Genomic DNA, 17456 nt, shown 5'->3' on the forward strand with positions numbered 1-17456 from the left:
TAACATGCGAAACAAGTCAGCCATCCTTCCTTGGTATATCTAAAGACTCTTCTCAACCAGAAACCTGGGATGAATGTGGAATTTCGATTTTCTCGTAAATTTACCCATACCATTATATTTTCTGTATTAGATGAAGTATGAAAATTCGGTCGACTATATCTGGTACATCAGGCACATTTAAACATTTTCTAAAAATTATTACATGTCTGATATAAAGTGAAGGAAGTGGCCAATATAGCCCAAACCTAGCACTTCGCAATATTTGTATCATATTTATTTAGGTCCAATACGAAATGGACAATATTGGTCCATTGCTTCGGAACCTACTCCATATAGGGTCAATAACTTTAATAATCATAACAGAAGTCAAAATATATTTAAATCGTCGAACATTGGCTGATGGCATACATCTGTTGGTAAATCCAACTGGTTCTCTTTAACTTGTTCTTGTAGAAATTAAGTTTTTAATCGCTCATATTTTTTACATTGATATTTAATAATATATATCCTTTGAAACACTGTTTTTCTAAATAATTTCCCCCCAAAAGTGCGCTTCAACATGTGAGCGAAATTCCTCTCCACCACAAAGTATATTGAGTGCTCTCCTTGTAATTAAATGAAAGAGAGAGGGAGCAAGAATATACCGGTAAACTCTTTCACATGGCCAAACCAAACCAAAAGAAAGAGTATTTCTCAACAAAGGAGACAAAGTATAACCGTATGTACACATGCCACAGAGATAAAGACGAAGGAGAAGAGCCGAATCAGGAAAGGAAATGTATGAACTTAAAAACTTGGATATTGCTGCTGCATATTTGTTGGTGTTCTTGTTGGAGTTTCTCGGTTTCTTGTTTTTTTTGCTGTCTTAAAATTGTTGTTGGTTAATTTTTGGCTCTCTCTCTCTGCGCTCTTTGGTCAGACAAACGAAAAAAAACCGGGCTGGATGGCTGGCTGGCTTTCGGGTTATTTGGCGTTCGTTAAAGTGGCGGTTTTGCAGTTTAATTTTAGCTTTCAGCATCAAAGGAAATCAGACTAAAATTTGCAAACGAAAAAAAGAAAAAAGAAATTGGAAACAAAAAATTTTAAATGAAATAAATCAAATTTAAAACAATAAAATAAAAAAATCAACACATGTGAATTGTTGAGAAAAAAAAATCATACGAAAAAAATATTTAAAAGAAATAACAACCACCATTAAAACTTTGGAACTTTTAATTCTTCGTCAGCCCGGTTCTGTTATAGATACCATCGTCTGGCTGGATATTTTTTTTTTCGTCTTGGCATTTTGTGGTGACCACTCAAAATTGCCAAGCATCCCAGCTAAGCGGCGAGCCAAGCATCCAGTTTTTTGGGTGTTCCCCTTTAAAGAAGTAACATTTAAATCGCGTAGCATTTGAAGGAGTGTGTGCGTGCGTGTGTATAATTTTTGATTAATTACTTCTTTGGCGGACATTGTCGTCATCATCAAATGGCGCTCATTCCAGTTTTGAATTTGCTAGAGAACAAAATGGAAATGCAATTTTTTAATGAAATTAAATTAAAATCGCTAAACTCTTTTGGAATTTTTTATTGGAGAAAAAAGTGTTCGAAACAATTATGGATTTACAATTTTTGGAAAGATGTTGTTACTTGACTGACTAGCATCATCCATGGATTTATGAAATAATGAATATAACATCCAGCCGAACGAACGTTATTGCCGTGAAAACTAATTCTTCGTTAAGTTAACGGATTTTCCAGCCAAAAGTTTTCAGAACAGAAAATGGTTGATCAAATGTAAGCCCAACTTGATTTGTTGTTTCACTTTTTTTTTGAAAAATTTCGTTTAATTTTTTGGTCTCTTGTTTCTTTTCCATATAGTCAATCAACTTTTTTATGTATTGACAAAATTTCCAGTAGACATTATGTTGTGTACCTGTGCTCCCTTGGCTTGTATGAAGCTTTGTGTGTATGTGTGTATTTATAACCTCAAATTCGTTGCCATTTTTCGAGGGACAAGTATCGAATATTATTTGCAAATATATTAAAAGAATTGCTTATCAACTGAACAGATATTGGAGGATCAGTATTTCATCAGAATTAATAAATATATGTCGACGAAAATATAAAAAAAAACTCCAAATGTTTAGACATAGATTTGAAACTCTATTTCATATAGTATATGAAAGGTTAGGGTTGAGCATAGAGGAATAAATGTAAGGAAAAGATAGACAATTTTCCAGAAGGGTGAAGGTAGGGTTTTGAAATTTAGGGGGATTATCGAGGTATCATTTTTCAAGATTTTGTGAAATTCTGATTTAGAATTTGTAACACACTGAAATAATAATTCTACACTCACTTTCTCTTATACCGATCTCTTATACCGAATCTCTGTCTCTTGATTCTGTGTCGCTGAGATCTTGTAATCACTTGGACATGTTGGCTTTTGGTCCACGTTTTATGGGACATCCCCACAAAAGTCCCAAAGGAGTACCCGATATGGTTAAAATACGGCACATTGTAATATTTTCATAATCCTTAGAAAATTGTCAGCAATGGTCCACTCATTCCTGTACCTCCCTAAAAAAGAAGAGGGATATTTTCTTCAAAAAGTTGTCAATTCCAATTTTTTTTGTCAGTATTGAAAATCGATTTTTTGGATTCTCGGGATCGTGTGTGTGTAAATGTTAAGGTTTTTGACTCTCAAAGAGTTGCAAGCGTCGAAAACATCAAAACATCAATCGCTTTACAAAACATTCACAAGGGCCCGCTGCTTCGTCAGCGAAAAGTCCACCTTAAAATTAAAGCTTCATTGCAACATTTTATGTTAGGCGTTTTTAGTACTCAAAATCCACAAGTTGTTCAGTTTGACAATTTTTTTTAATAAAAACTTCATACATTGTAATAAATTTGCTAACGTTTAAGGTTTTATATATTATTTAATTTTTTCCTTCCTTTACTATTTTGTACTTTCCGAACAAATATATTACGTATTTGGAAAACCACCTCCATATCTTAATACCAAATACCAACAGAGACCGCAATATCACCCAATACCAAATTTAGTCCAAATTTAGTACTTTTCGAACGAATATATTACACATTTTCTAAGCCAACTTCATATCCCCATTCCACATATCAACACAGATGTGAAAATCAAATTTTGAGGATTCCATACCTATCGCTTCAGCCAATACCAAAATTTAGTACAATTTAGTATTTTTCCTACAAATATAGGACGCATTTCCAAACCACCGCCAAATCTCAAACACGGTATCTATCAGCAATCTAAATATCAATTTCAGTCTTAATCCAATATTTAGTACGATCCAGTACTTTTCATACAATCATAGTATACATTTCCGAAACCACCTACATATGTCCAGGCCACACATGAACAGCGATCTAATCTATCAGTTCACCATAAATCAAAAACTGTTCCAAATGTAATACCATTTACTGCAGTTCGCACACTTATTACACATTTCCAAAACTAGGTCCATATATCAAATTCATTTTGCAAACTTGATTCTCTCATACCAAATTTTATGTTTTTAGCTATATTCTTCACATAACCAAATGGTACCATTTTAGAAATTTAGTACGATTTTAGAACTGTGTGTTCGAATTTTCAAAAAAAAAAAAAAAAAAAAATGTACATTTATTGACTCTAATTTCAAATTTCTCTTTGTCTAATACAAAGTTTTTAATTATACCCTCGGTCATGGGACTAGAGTTGGTATATATCATTTGATACGGCCAAAACGTGCCTCATCGAAATAACGGTTTTAGACCCTAGGTCTCTTGGGAAAAAACCAATTCAGGACATTTAAAGTTGATCTAGCGATGTCAGTCCGTGTCTGTCTGTCTGGCTGGTGCGCACGATAACTCTCGAAGGGAGTATTCAATTTCGTCCAAACTTGGTACATCGTAATTTTATTGAGATCGAGTTCGGAGATGGGCAATACGGCCCACTCCTTCTCGTACCTCCCCCACAAAATGTCAACGTTTTCAAAGAAAATAATTTACTGCACAAAAAGAGAAAGGATTATTCGATTTTGCTCCAACCTTGCGAATCTAAATATTTTTATCAGTGCTAGGTCTGTTGCGAAGAAGACAATATCGGTCCTAGCTCCTCCACAAAGGGTCGAAATTTTTGACTAATTATAACTTTTATATTTACAATTTACACATGTCACAATATTTATAATAACCCAAGGTCTGGTGTGAAGCTGGACTATATCGGTCCACTCCTTCTGATACCTCTCCCACAAAGGATCAAATTTTTGAATATTCATAAAGATCATAAAACTCGAAACCATCATTCTATTCCATTCAGACATGGTACATCTCAATATTTCCATCAACACAAGATATTTTTTAAAGATGGTCGGACCATTCCTTCTGGTACCTCCCCCACAAAGGGTCAAAGTTTTGAATAACCAAAACTATCAGAAAATTCGAAATAAACTGCCGGTTCTCTTAAAATTACACACATCACAATATTTTTATTAAACCAAGGTCTGGTCTGAAGATGGGATATATCGGTCTACCTGATACCTCTCCCAAAAACGGTCAGAATTTTGAGTATGCGTGAAGCTCATAAAAGCCGAAATTTACATCTGACGACTCCATTCAAATTTAGTACATCTCAATATATCTATCAACACAACATCTGTTATAAAGATGTTGGAGATCGGACCATTTTTTTGTTACCTCCCCCACATAGGGTTCAAGATTTTGGAAAACAAAATGCTCCAAGAAAGCGAAATAAGTCTCCAACTCTCTCTCTCTCTCTCTTCAAATTTCACATATATAAACATTTTTGCTAATACAAAATCTGTTTTGAACATGATATGTATCTGCGAACAGCTTCTGGTACCCCACTCACAAAGGGTCACAATTTTCAATTCGTTTATTTGTCATAACTTGCCAAAAAATCAGCGATTCTTTGCAACTAGCTACATCTAAATATTTCTCTCAACGAGATGTCTGATATGAATATGTAATTTATCGAAATGTATGATTTCGTATAATATTGAATATAAATGTTCGATTTCCTTCAAATATTTTTTATCTGTATTAGATGAAGTATGAAAATGGAATGCTGCTACCTCACACATTTTCCAAAAATGTACACATATCTCAGGTAAAGTATAGGAAGTAGTCGATATAGTCCAAATCTGGCATGTTGTAATATTTATATCAGTCTTAGGTCAGATTGGTAAATATTGTCCAACTGCTTTCATGGGTCAACAGTTTGAATAATCATAACTCTGTCGGCAAAACCGACTGATATTATTTTACTTGCTTTTTTTTTTTGAAAATTTCGATCTTTTGTGTGTTTGGTACCAGAAGGAGAGGACCGATATTGCCCATCTCCGAACTCCATCCAAGTTTGACAGAAATATTAAGATGTACCAAATTTGGACCAAATCGGATACTCTCTTCGAGAGTTTTCGTACGCACCAGCAAGATAGACAGACGGACGGACGGACGGACATCTCTTAATCGACTCCAAATGTCCTGATACGGACTCGGTCCAAAGAGATCTTAGGTTTCTAAAGCGTTATTTCGACGAGGCACGTTTTGGCCGTATCAAACGATATATACCCCCTCTAGCAGTATGGCTGAGGGTATAAAAACACTTTCATCCTTTAAGCTCGAAGAGAATTTTATTTAAAATGATGAGGCAAGTTTGTGGATGAATGGAAGATGTAGAGGAGTACAGGAAAGTCTTGGTATCTGATATATTGGTCTAACTCGAACCAATATTAATTTTAATTCGAAATATATTTTATTCCAAATAATTGACTAATAAGATTTCTTTATTATTTATTTTCAGATATAACAGAAAGTCATTGTACGGTATGTATTTTATATGGATTCAAAAATGAAATTTATTCAATTAAAAAAATTGTCAACAAATTGTCAAAAAATTGTGTTTATAAAGTAGAAAAAAATGGAAAAGTTATTAGAACCCCAAAAGGTGAACTATGACTGCTTAAATGCATTCAATACTTAAATCACTATACGTTCCATTTCCAGTTAATCTGAACATTTAACGTTTGGTTATTTTGCCCAAAAAAAAAAATCTTTCTGCGCCAAATGGCATATCAATTTAGTAATAACTTAGATATAGAGTCAGAAGCTCAGATTTCTTTATTGAAAATTTCCTTCCGATTATTCTGCCTCGCTTTTTATTAAATCAACTGGCGTTGTACTTATTTCTTCATGTAGCGCCTAAAAGTATGCCCTGTGCAAAAATCAAAGATTAAAGTATATAAAGTACGATAATATATTTAATGAAGGAGCATTTTGAGGAAAAAAATCCAGAATTAAAAAAAAGGATATTCACCTTCACATTTCATATAATTTTAAAGATTGTAGCTTCTTAAAGCTACCTTTATTATGGTTGCTTATGCAGGGTAGGTCCTACATACTCACTTCTTCTTGAACAAGTGATCAATGCTTCATTAATTTCGAAAATAGAGTAATCAACACACATTTATTAAAAATTTTATGCTGAGCTGTAGCAAAAAAAAAAAATCTCCAAAAATGTTTAATGCCTAAAAAATGTAACGACATTAAATGAATTTCCTTTCATATTTTTTTGGTTGTTCTTGTTGGTCGTTTCTTTTTTTAACCGGCAAAATGTGCAAATATTTTCCTTACCTTGCTTTTTTATATAATCTCTTGCACGTTGTTGGTGCAGCAGTAATCACACTGCACCGCACCACATAAAACTAAAGTCCAAGGAATTGCAAAACGACAGAGGAAAGGAAGGAGAGAAAAAAGACAAAACCCCCGAAACCTGAATGGCTGGTTTAACAGCTTGTCAGACTCCTTATACCCTTTCATAACGAGTTAACACAGCGATGCTGTGGCTGCGGCCACTGCAGCACGGCTAATGGTGCACAAGCCGCCAATGGAGTCGGCGACATTTATTTGGGGTTCCTTTTAAATTGCGGTGCTGCACTGCGCGTTTCCTAAACTTAACCAACCACTCGTTGTCTGTCATATGTTTGGGTGGCTGGCTACTCGGTTGGCTGTTAAGGTAGGCAATGAGAATCATTGTTGGTGTTGGAATTGTTAGCAGAGATGTGCTGTATGGGGATTTTTACTATTTTCTTAACATTGAAGACCAAAAGGTTTTCTTTTCTGGGAAGACCAGATGGTCTTTCTATAGAAGACCGAAAGGTCTTCCTATAGAGGACCGGAATGTCTTCCTATATAAGACCGAAAGGTCTTCCTATAAAAGGCCAGGAGGTTTTCCTATGGGAAGACCAGAAGCCTTCTCATTCGAAGACCAAAAAGTCTTCTCATAGAAGACCAGAAGGTCTCCTCATAGAAGACCAGAAGGTCTCCTCATAGCAGACCAGAAGGTCTTCTCATAGAAGACCAGAAGGTATTCTTCTCAGCGAAGACCAGAAGGTCTTCATATAGAAGACCAGAAGGTCTTCCTATAGAAGACCAGAAGGTCTTCTTATAGAAGACCAGAAGGTCTTCTTATAGAAGACCAGAAGGTTTTCCAATAGAAGACCAGAAGGTCTTCCTATAGAAGACCAGAAGGTCTTCCTATAGAAGACCAAAAGGTCTTCCTATAGAAGACCAGAAGGTCTTCGTATCGAAGACCAGAGGGTCTTTGTATCGAAGACCATAATGACTTCCTATAGAAGACCAGAAGGTCTTCTCATATAGAAGACCAGAAGGTCTTCTCATATAGAATACCAGAAGGTCTTCTCATAGAAGACCAGAAGGTCTTCTCATAGAAGACCAGAAGGTCTCCTCATAGAAGACCAGAAAGTCTTCCTATAGAGGACCAGAAGATCTTCCTATAGAAGACGAGAAGGTCTTCCTATAGAAGACCAGAAGGTCTTTCTATAGAAGACCAGAAAGTCTTCCTATAGAAGACCAGAAGGTCCTCCTATAGAAGACCAGAAGGTCTTCCTATAGAAGACCAGAAGGTCTTCCTATAGAAGACCAGAAGGCCTTCCTATAGAAGATCAGAAGGCCTTCCTATAGAAGACCAGAAGGCCTTTCTATAGAAGACCAGAAAGTCTTCCTATAGAAGACCAGAAGGTCTTCCTATAGAAGGCCAGAAGGTCTCCTCATAGAAGACCAGAAAGTCTTCCTATAGAAGACCAGAAGGTCTTCCTATAGAAGACCAGAAGGCCCTCCTATAGAAGACCAGAAGGTCCTCCTATAGAAGACCAGAAGGTCTTCCTATAGAAGACCAGAAGGTCTTCCTATAGAAGACCAGAAGGTCTTCCTATAGAAGACCAGAAGGTCTTCCTATAGAAGACCAGAAGCTCTTCCTATAGAAGACCAGAAGGTCTTCCTATAGAAGACCAGAAGTTCTTCCTATAGAAGACCAGAAGTTCTTCCTATAGAAGACCAGAAGGTCTTCCTATAGAGGACCAGAAGATCTTCCTATAGAAGACCATAAGGTCTTCCTATAGAAGACCAGAAGGTCTTCCTATAGAGGACCAGAAGATCTTCCTATAGAAGACCATAAGGTCTTCCTATAGAAGACCAGAAGGCCTTCCTATAGAAGATCAGAAGGCCTTCCTATAGAAGACCAGAAGGCCTTTCTATAGAAGACCAGAAAGTCTTCCTATAGAAGACCAGAAGGTCTTCCTATAAAAGGCCAGGAGGTTTTCCTATGGGAAGACCAGAAGCCTTCTCATTCGAAGACCAAAAAGTCTTCTCATAGAAGACCAGAAGGTCTCCTCATAGAAGACCAGAAGGTCTCCTCATAGCAGACCAGAAGGTCTTCTCATAGAAGACCAGAAGGTATTCTTCTCAGCGAAGACCAGAAGGTCTTCTCATATAGAAGACCAGAGGGTCTTCTCATAGAAGACCAAACGGTCTTTCTTAAGAAGACTAGAAGGTCTTCCTATAGAAGACGAGAAGGTCTTCCTATAGAAGACGAGAAGGTCTTCCTATAGAAGACCAGAAGGTCTCCTCATAGAAGACCAGAAAGTCTTCCTATAGAAGACCAGAAGGCCTTCCTATAGAAGACCAGAAGTTCTTCCTATAGAAGACCAGAAGTTCTTCCTATAGAAGACCAGAAGGTCTTCCTATAGAAGACCAGAAGGTCTTCCTATAGAAGACCAGAAGGTCTTCCTATAGAAGACCAGAAGGTCTTCCTATAGAAGACCAGAAGGTCTTCCTATAGAAGACCAGAAGGTCTTCCTATAGAAGACCAGAAGGTCTTCCTATAGAAGACCAGAAGCTCTTCCTATAGAAGACCAGAAGGTCTTCCTATAGAAGACCAGAAGTTCTTCCTATAGAAGACCAGAAGTTCTTCCTATAGAAGACCAGAAGGTCTTCCTATAGAGGACCAGAAGATCTTCCTATAGAAGACCATAAGGTCTTCCTATAGAAGACCAGAAGGTCTTCCTATAGAGGACCAGAAGGCCTTCCTATAGAAGATCAGAAGGCCTTCCTATAGAAGACCAGAAGGCCTTTCTATAGAAGACCAGAAAGTCTTCCTATAGAAGACCAGAAGGTCTTCCTATAAAAGGCCAGGAGGTTTTCCTATGGGAAGACCAGAAGCCTTCTCATTCGAAGACCAAAAGTCTTCTCATAGAAGACCAGAAGGTCTCCTCATAGAAGACCAGAAGGTCTCCTCATAGCAGACCAGAAGGTCTTCTCATAGAAGACCAGAAGGTATTCTTCTCAGCGAAGACCAGAAGGTCTTCTCATATAGAAGACCAGAGGGTCTTCTCATAGAAGACCAAACGGTCTTTCTTAAGAAGACTAGAAGGTCTTCCTATAGAAGACGAGAAGGTCTTCCTATAGAAGACGAGAAGGTCTTCCTATAGAAGACCAGAAGGTCTTTCTATAGAAGACCAGAAAGTCTTCCTATAGAAGACCAGAAGGTCCTCCTATAGAAGACCAGAAGGTCTTCCTATAGAAGACCAGAAGGTCTTCCTATAGAAGACCAGAAGGCCTTCCTATAGAAGATCAGAAGGCCTTCCTATAGAAGACCAGAAGGCCTTTCTATAGAAGACCAGAAAGTCTTCCTATAGAAGACCAGAAGGTCTTCCTATAGAAGGCCAGAAGGTCTCCTCATAGAAGACCAGAAAGTCTTCCTATAGAAGACCAGAAGGTCTTCCTATAGAAGACCAGAAGGCCCTCCTATAGAAGACCAGAAGGTCCTCCTATAGAAGACCAGAAGGTCTTCCTATAGAAGACCAGAAGGTCTTCCTATAGAAGACCAGAAGGTCTTCCTATAGAAGACCAGAAGGTCTTCCTATAGAAGACCAGAAGCTCTTCCTATAGAAGACCAGAAGGTCTTCCTATAGAAGACCAGAAGTTCTTCCTATAGAAGACCAGAAGTTCTTCCTATAGAAGACCAGAAGGTCTTCCTATAGAGGACCAGAAGATCTTCCTATAGAAGACCATAAGGTCTTCCTATAGAAGACCATAAGACCATATAGAGGACCAGAAGATCTTTGTATAGAAGACCAGAAGGTCTTTGTATAGAAGACCAGAAGGTCTTCGTATAGAAGACCAGAAGGTCTTCATATAGAAGACCAGAAGTTCTTCGTATAGAAGACCAGAAGGTCTTCATATAGAAGACCAGAAGTTCTTCCTATAGAAGACCAAAAGGTCTTCTTATAGAAGACCAGAAGGTCTTCCTATAGAAGACCAGAAGGTCTTCCTATAGAAGACCAGAAGGTCTTCCTGTAGAAGACCAGAAGGTCTTCCTGTAGAAGACCGGAAGGTCTTCCTGTAGAAGACCGGAAGGTCTTCCTGTAGAAGACCGGAAGGTCTTCCTGTAGAAGACCGGAAGGTCTTCCTGTAGAAGACCGGAAGGTCTTCCTGTAGAAGACCGGAAGGTCTTCCTATAGGAAGCCAGAAGGTCTTCCTATAGAGACCAGAAGGTCTTCCTATAGAGACCAGAAGGTCTTCCTATAGAGACCAGAAGTTCTTCCTATAGGAAACCAGAAGGTCTTCCCATGGGAGACCAGAAGGTCTTCCTATAGAAAACCAAGTCCTCTTCTCAGAGAAGACCAGAAGAACCTTCTCAGAGACGATCGTGTGGCCTTCTTTTCAGAAAAGTCTAAAGGCAGACTTGGTATTGCATCCTCGATGTTTTTTACATACAGAAAAAAAGAATCGACAAAACGTCCTTCTTTTGCACCCAACCATCTCTGTTAGCTGCCACACGTTTTGGCATTAAACCGCCAACATTTATTTATGCCTCCTTTTACCATCACCTTTGGTTTGTCTTTCTGCTTAGCTTGTTGCTATCCTGCTGCCACAAACACACAAAAATGAAATCCATTTCATCTTTTTTTTTTTGTTTTTTGGTTTGCCGCCAAGCATTAAGTTGGTGATGCTGCTTACCAAAGATCTGACGAGTTGTGTGCCTGCCTGCCTTCCTGCATCGCTGAGTGCGTACGTGAAAAGAGTTGAATCCATGGCGGTTGCCACTGCCACAACTTGACTTCCTTGAGTTTATATTTTATTGTGCCACATTCTTCGTTTGCTATTTCTTAATGCCATTGTCAAAGTTGCTGCCGCTGCTGCTGTACGCGAAGAGTCGACGAGTCATGCACCAACTGACTGACTGACGGATGGAGTGCATTAACGGGGCTGCATAGCAACAAAGAAGGGACAGGAGGTAAACTGGGATTTTCTTGATGCTCACAAAAAGACGTTAAAATTTAAATATCTTTGGGAAAAGAAAGCTTGAAGTGTAAGAGCGAGAGAGGAAGGAAAAAAAATAGCAACACCTAGACTTGATCTTTGATCTCACGTTGGAATGCCATGCTGGAGTGTGGAGGTGGAAATTTCCATAGAAGAAAATCAGCTTTAAGATATGATTTATGATTTTTTCTCTCTGGTATGAGGGATTGTCAGGTATTAGGTAGTGTTATGCACACCACAAAAATTACAAGTAAAAAAGCAGTAAGTTCGGCCGGAAGGAACTTTCAATACCCTCCATCGTTTGTAAGGAATTTGGAAATTATTATAAAATGCGTTAAAAATTCTGTTAATATCTTAAAAATGCCGAATATAGCCGTCATATTGGGGTCTATACGAAGACCTGCATGGACAACTTTTGCATAGGCCATTACAGTATTCAAATACGAATCTTGAAATCCTGTGTATAATGTAGTTAAAATCGTCAAAATAATTATATATGGGGTCTATACGAAGCCCTGGACCTACATGAACATATCACAGGCTGTAATACCTATTAGGAATTTCAAATACGACATTTCAAACAATTTCGGTGAATATTGTACCTAAAAACCTCAAAATACCAAATATAGGTATATCGGGGGATATACGAGAACGTCGACCTGCCTAAACAATTTTTTGTTCCCATGACGATCTCTAAATACGAAATTTAAAACAACTCCGGAGTATAATGTCCCTAAAGCCATCAAAATGCCGAATATCGGGAGGTATCTATATATGGGGTCTACACGAAGACCTGTATAGACAATTTTCTGCCACAGGCTGTAGTACCTATTAGGAACTTCAAATATGACATTTCAAACAATTTCGGTGAATTGTACTTAAAATCGTGAAAATACCGAATATAGGAAGGTACTGATATATGGGGTCTATAGGAAGACCTGGTACTACGTGGACGATTTTTTTCTCACAGAATGTAGTACCCACAACAAACTTCAAATATGAAATTTGAAACAATTCCGGTGAATAATACACCTAAACTCATCTGGTACTACATGGACAATTTTTTTCTCATAGGCTGTAGTACCCACAACAAACTTCAAATATGAAATTTGAAACAATTCCGGTGAATAATACACCTAAACTCATCAAAATACCGAATATTGGAGGGGGGCACCCTTGTATGGGGTCTATACGAAGACCTTCACCTACATGGAAAATTCTCTTCCAGAGGGTAAAGTGCTTCGAAAAATGTAGCTAAAATCATCAAAATACCGAATATAGGCAGGTACAGTTATATGGGGGATATACGATATCGTGGACCTATATAGACAATACACCAGGGGGTAAAGTACTCAGAATAAACTCCTTGTGTGGATTTTAAGACAATTTCATTTGAACAAATTTGGCTACAAACATAAAATTACGGAAAATCGCGGGGCTATATACCTTATATAACCGTTATATAGGGCTATATGATATCGTGTACCAGTACCATTTGGTACTATTCGTACTATTATTGTACACATTTCTCAAAACCACCTCCATATTTCAATTCCAGGTATCAACAGAGACCTTAATAATAAATTTGATTCCAGCCCTATCCCTTCTCCCAATACCAAATATAGTACCATTTAATACTTTTTGTACAAATACAGATCGGAAACCTCAATATAAAATTTCGGGATTCCAGATTTATTCCAAACCACCGCCCGATTCCAACAGAGATCTCAATATCAAATTTCAGAATTTCAGTTCTATTCCTTCACGCAACACCATATTTAGTACTATTTAGTACTTTGCAAGCAATTATAGTACAAATATCCAATACCAGATCGTTCTCTCAACCACAAACATCAACATTTAAATTTCAAATCAAAATACCGGATTTTAGCTTTATCTTTTCACCTAATAACAAATTTAGTACTATTTAGTACTTTTCTTACACTTATAGTACACATTTTAAGAACCAACTCCATATTTCAATTCCAGATACCAAGAGACCTCAATATTAAATTTAAGCTCTATCCCTTCACCCAATACCAAATTTAGTACCACTTAGTACTTTTCGTACAATTATAGTACACATCCAAAACCACCTCTATGTCTCAATTCCTGATACCAACAGAGACCTCAATATTAAATTTTTATATTTTATCTCTATCCCTTCACCCAATACCAAATTTAGTACCACTTACTACTTTTCGTACAATTATAGTACACATATCCAAATCCACCTCTATGTCTCAATTCCTGATACCAACAGAGACCTCAATATCAAAATTCGGGATTCCAGCTTTATTCCTTCACCCAACTTAGTTTAATAATTTAGTACCACTTAGTACTTTCGTACAAATATGGTACACATTTCTAAAACCACCTCCATATCTCAATCCCAGATACCAATTGAGATTTCAATATAAAGTTTCAGGATTTCAGTCATATCCCTTCATTCAATACGAAATATAGTACTTTTCGTACAATTCTAGCACACATTTCCGAAACCACCTGTATATGTCCAGGCTACACATTAATAGTGATTCTAATACCAAATTTCACATTTCAAGCACTATCGTTTCACCTAATACCAAATTGTACCATTTAATACTTTTTGTACAAATATGGGACACATTTCCAAAACCACCTCCATATCTTAACCACAGACACCAACAGTGACATCTATATCAAATTTCAGGATTCAAGCTCTATCCCTTCACCCAATACCAAATATAGTACTTTTAGTACAACTCTAGTACACATTTCCGAAACCACCTCCATATGTCCAGGCTACACATGAACAGTGATCCTAATACCAAATTTCAAATTTTTAGCACTATAATTTCACCCAATACCAAATTGTACCAAATTTAGTACCATTTAGTATTTTTCGTACAACTATAGGACATATTTCCAAAACCACTTCAATATCTTAACCACAGACACTAAAAGTGATATCTAAACAAAATTTCAGGATTCCCGCTCCTTTATTCCTTCACCAATACCCAATTTAGTAGCATTTAGTATTTTTTCGCACAAATATAGGACGCATTTCCAAAATCACCCCCAAATCTCCACCTCAGATACCATCAGTAATCTAAATATATAATTTCATAATTTTATTACTATTCCTACGAACACGAACAGCTACCCTAACACCAAATTTCAGATTTCAAGCAATCTCTGTTCACACAATACCAAATTGTACCAAACATAGTACTTTTCGTACGTTTCCGAAATCACCATCTTAAAAAAAATTGAATTTTCTACAATTCGAATTTTCAACATCCACCCGACACTCCATAAGTGACTCTCATTCCAAAATTGCTGATTTCGAGCTCATTCCGTTTGTCCAATACAAAATATTCAATTTTTAGTACAATTTAGAACTTTTTGTAGCCTTTTAGTGTGAATCTCCAAAAAAAAAAAAAAAAACCAGCCAGCCTTATCACACACAACCTACACACCAATACATACCCTCGTGCAAAATTTCAAGATTCTACCTTCAGCCGTTTTGTCTGGACGTGTATTCTAAGTTATATATATTTAGAGTTAAAAAATTCTGAGTAGTGCCTAAAAGTATGCTATAAAAATACTAAAAATTAATTTGAATAAATCACTTTACATATGACTTTAATACTATGCATTTTCTTGCCTTTATATAGGAAACCATGCGATTATCTTGATGTTCTTCCATAGGTGCTCCTTTGATAGAAAAATCCTCATTTTGACCCACCTTAACCTAAAAGAGACCTCTAAAGGATTTCTGTGTAGGAAAGGATTTCTACTGATGGAAAGACTAGAAGAACAGTAAAAGGTTTGCTACTTCGCAAAAGTTTCTATTGTTATATCCTCCACCATAGTATGGAGGGTATATTAAGCTTGTCATTCCGATTGTAACGCTTCGAAATATACATTTAAGACCCCACAAAGTGTATATATTCTTGATCAGCATAAAATTCTATATCGATTTAATGACGACCGTCCGTCCGTCTGTGGAAATCACTTTAGCTTCCAAACGAGATGAAGTAGGTTGATAAAATTTCACTCAAATGTGTATTATGTCTGCAGGACTTTTGGTATTGAAAATGGGCCATGTAGATCCACGTTTTGGTATGGCTCCCACCTCCCGATATTCGGTATTTTGACCATTTTAGCGTCATTATTCGCCGGAATTGTTTCCAATTTGGTATTTGAAGTTCGTAATGGATACTACAGCCTAAGACAGAAAATTGTCTGTGCAGGTCCACGTCTTCGTACAGACCCCATATAATGGTACCTCCCTATATTCGGTATTTTGATGATTTTAGCGACATTATTCACCGGAATTGTTTCAAATTTGGTATTTGAAGTTCGTAATGGATACTATAACCTATGACAGGAAATTGTCTGTGCAGGTCCACGTCTTCGTATAGCCCCCATATAATGGTACCTTCATATTTTCGGTATTTTGATGATTTTAGCGACATTATTCACCGGAATTATTTCAAATTTCGTATTTGACAGTCCCCATATAATGGTACCTTCCGATATTCGGTATTTTGACGATTTTTGCATTTGAATATTGTAATGGCTTATGACAAAAGTTGCCTATGCAGGTCCACATCGTTGTATAGACCCTAATATAACGAAGATTTTTGCATTTGAATATTGTAATGGCTTATGACAAAAGTTGCCTATGCAGGTCAACATCGTCGTATAAACCCTAATATATATCGGCTACGTTCGGTATTTTTAAGATTTAAATAGAATTTTTAACGGATTTTATATTTTATTGAAAATTGACAAATTCGTTCAAAATGGTGGTGGAGGCTATTCAAAGTTCGGCCGATCGAACTTACAGTTTTTTTACTAGTTTTTGTGGCTGGGAGAACTGAGATAGAATATTACCAGTCGACAAAAAGTACTTGGAACAAAATGTTTCTTTGGAGGTGTCTGTGGTATTTTTCTACAACTTCCTTCTCCCTCCACAATAAAAAAATAAAACTTTTCCCTCGTTGTTGTGTGTGTAGGTATGTGTGGCGGCTGCAGGCAACACAAAACTGTTGCAAACACACTTGGCGTAAGTTTGAAGCTCCAGGAATGGGGGATTTATAATGTAGCGTCATTTGTTTTACAACATTCGTGGCGTAAATACGATTGACATGCGTTCGTCTCAACGACGACGTTAATGAAGCTGCTGGTTGGTGGTGGTGGTGTCACACCATGCCACCCCCAATCCATGTTTGATGCGCGGCCTCTTTTTATGAATTTTCTTTGACTTTTCTATTTTAACGTTCTTTGTTGTTGTGGTGTTGGTGGAGGTGGTGTTGCTTCTTCATTTAAATGTTGTTTTCACTGCTGTTACATGAACCGACTTGACTGACAAAGTTCAGTAACAGTTACAACGGCAGCACAAAACACTCATCAGCAGCATGTGTTCCATTACAAGGATGGTGTTGATGACCATGGTGGCATCCCTTATCCACCCCACCATCACCACCACCCATCGTCATCTCCTCCTCATCATCTTCATAATGTTGTGTTTTGTTGATGTGGCTGGCCGTCGTCGTCGTAATAATAGTAATGGCGGTAATAGCATCACAGGGTGTTGCCAAATGATAATGGATTTTATGGATGCTGTAAATGAGCTGCCGCCTTGCTTGGAATGTGGTGCAAAGAGAGCACTGTGTTTTTTGGAATGCCTCCATATCTACCGATTTAATAACTGTTGTTACAGCAAAAAGCTTTGAGGATGTTGTTTTTTCTATAAATTTTAGTTAAACAATTTTTACACGCCTATTTTGGAATTAATTTATATGTTCTCCTCGGGGAGTGTT

General features: G+C 37.2%; 1 protein-coding gene across 1 annotated transcript in view; it reads left to right on the forward strand.

Moving 5' to 3' along the window:
- Positions 1 to 17456, forward strand: part of LOC101887980 (serine/threonine-protein kinase grp) — a 99302-nt gene that overhangs the window by 24636 nt on the left and 57210 nt on the right. Inside the window, exon 2 of the mRNA XM_059130320.1 lies at positions 5825 to 5847. The gene's annotated coding sequence lies outside the window, so the exon portion shown is untranslated. The remainder of the gene's footprint in view (positions 1 to 5824; positions 5848 to 17456) is intronic.

This window comes from Musca domestica, unplaced genomic scaffold (genome assembly GCF_030504385.1).
Source record: "Musca domestica strain aabys unplaced genomic scaffold, Musca_domestica.polishedcontigs.V.1.1 72, whole genome shotgun sequence".
NCBI classification, from domain to species: Eukaryota; Metazoa; Arthropoda; class Insecta; order Diptera; family Muscidae; genus Musca; species Musca domestica.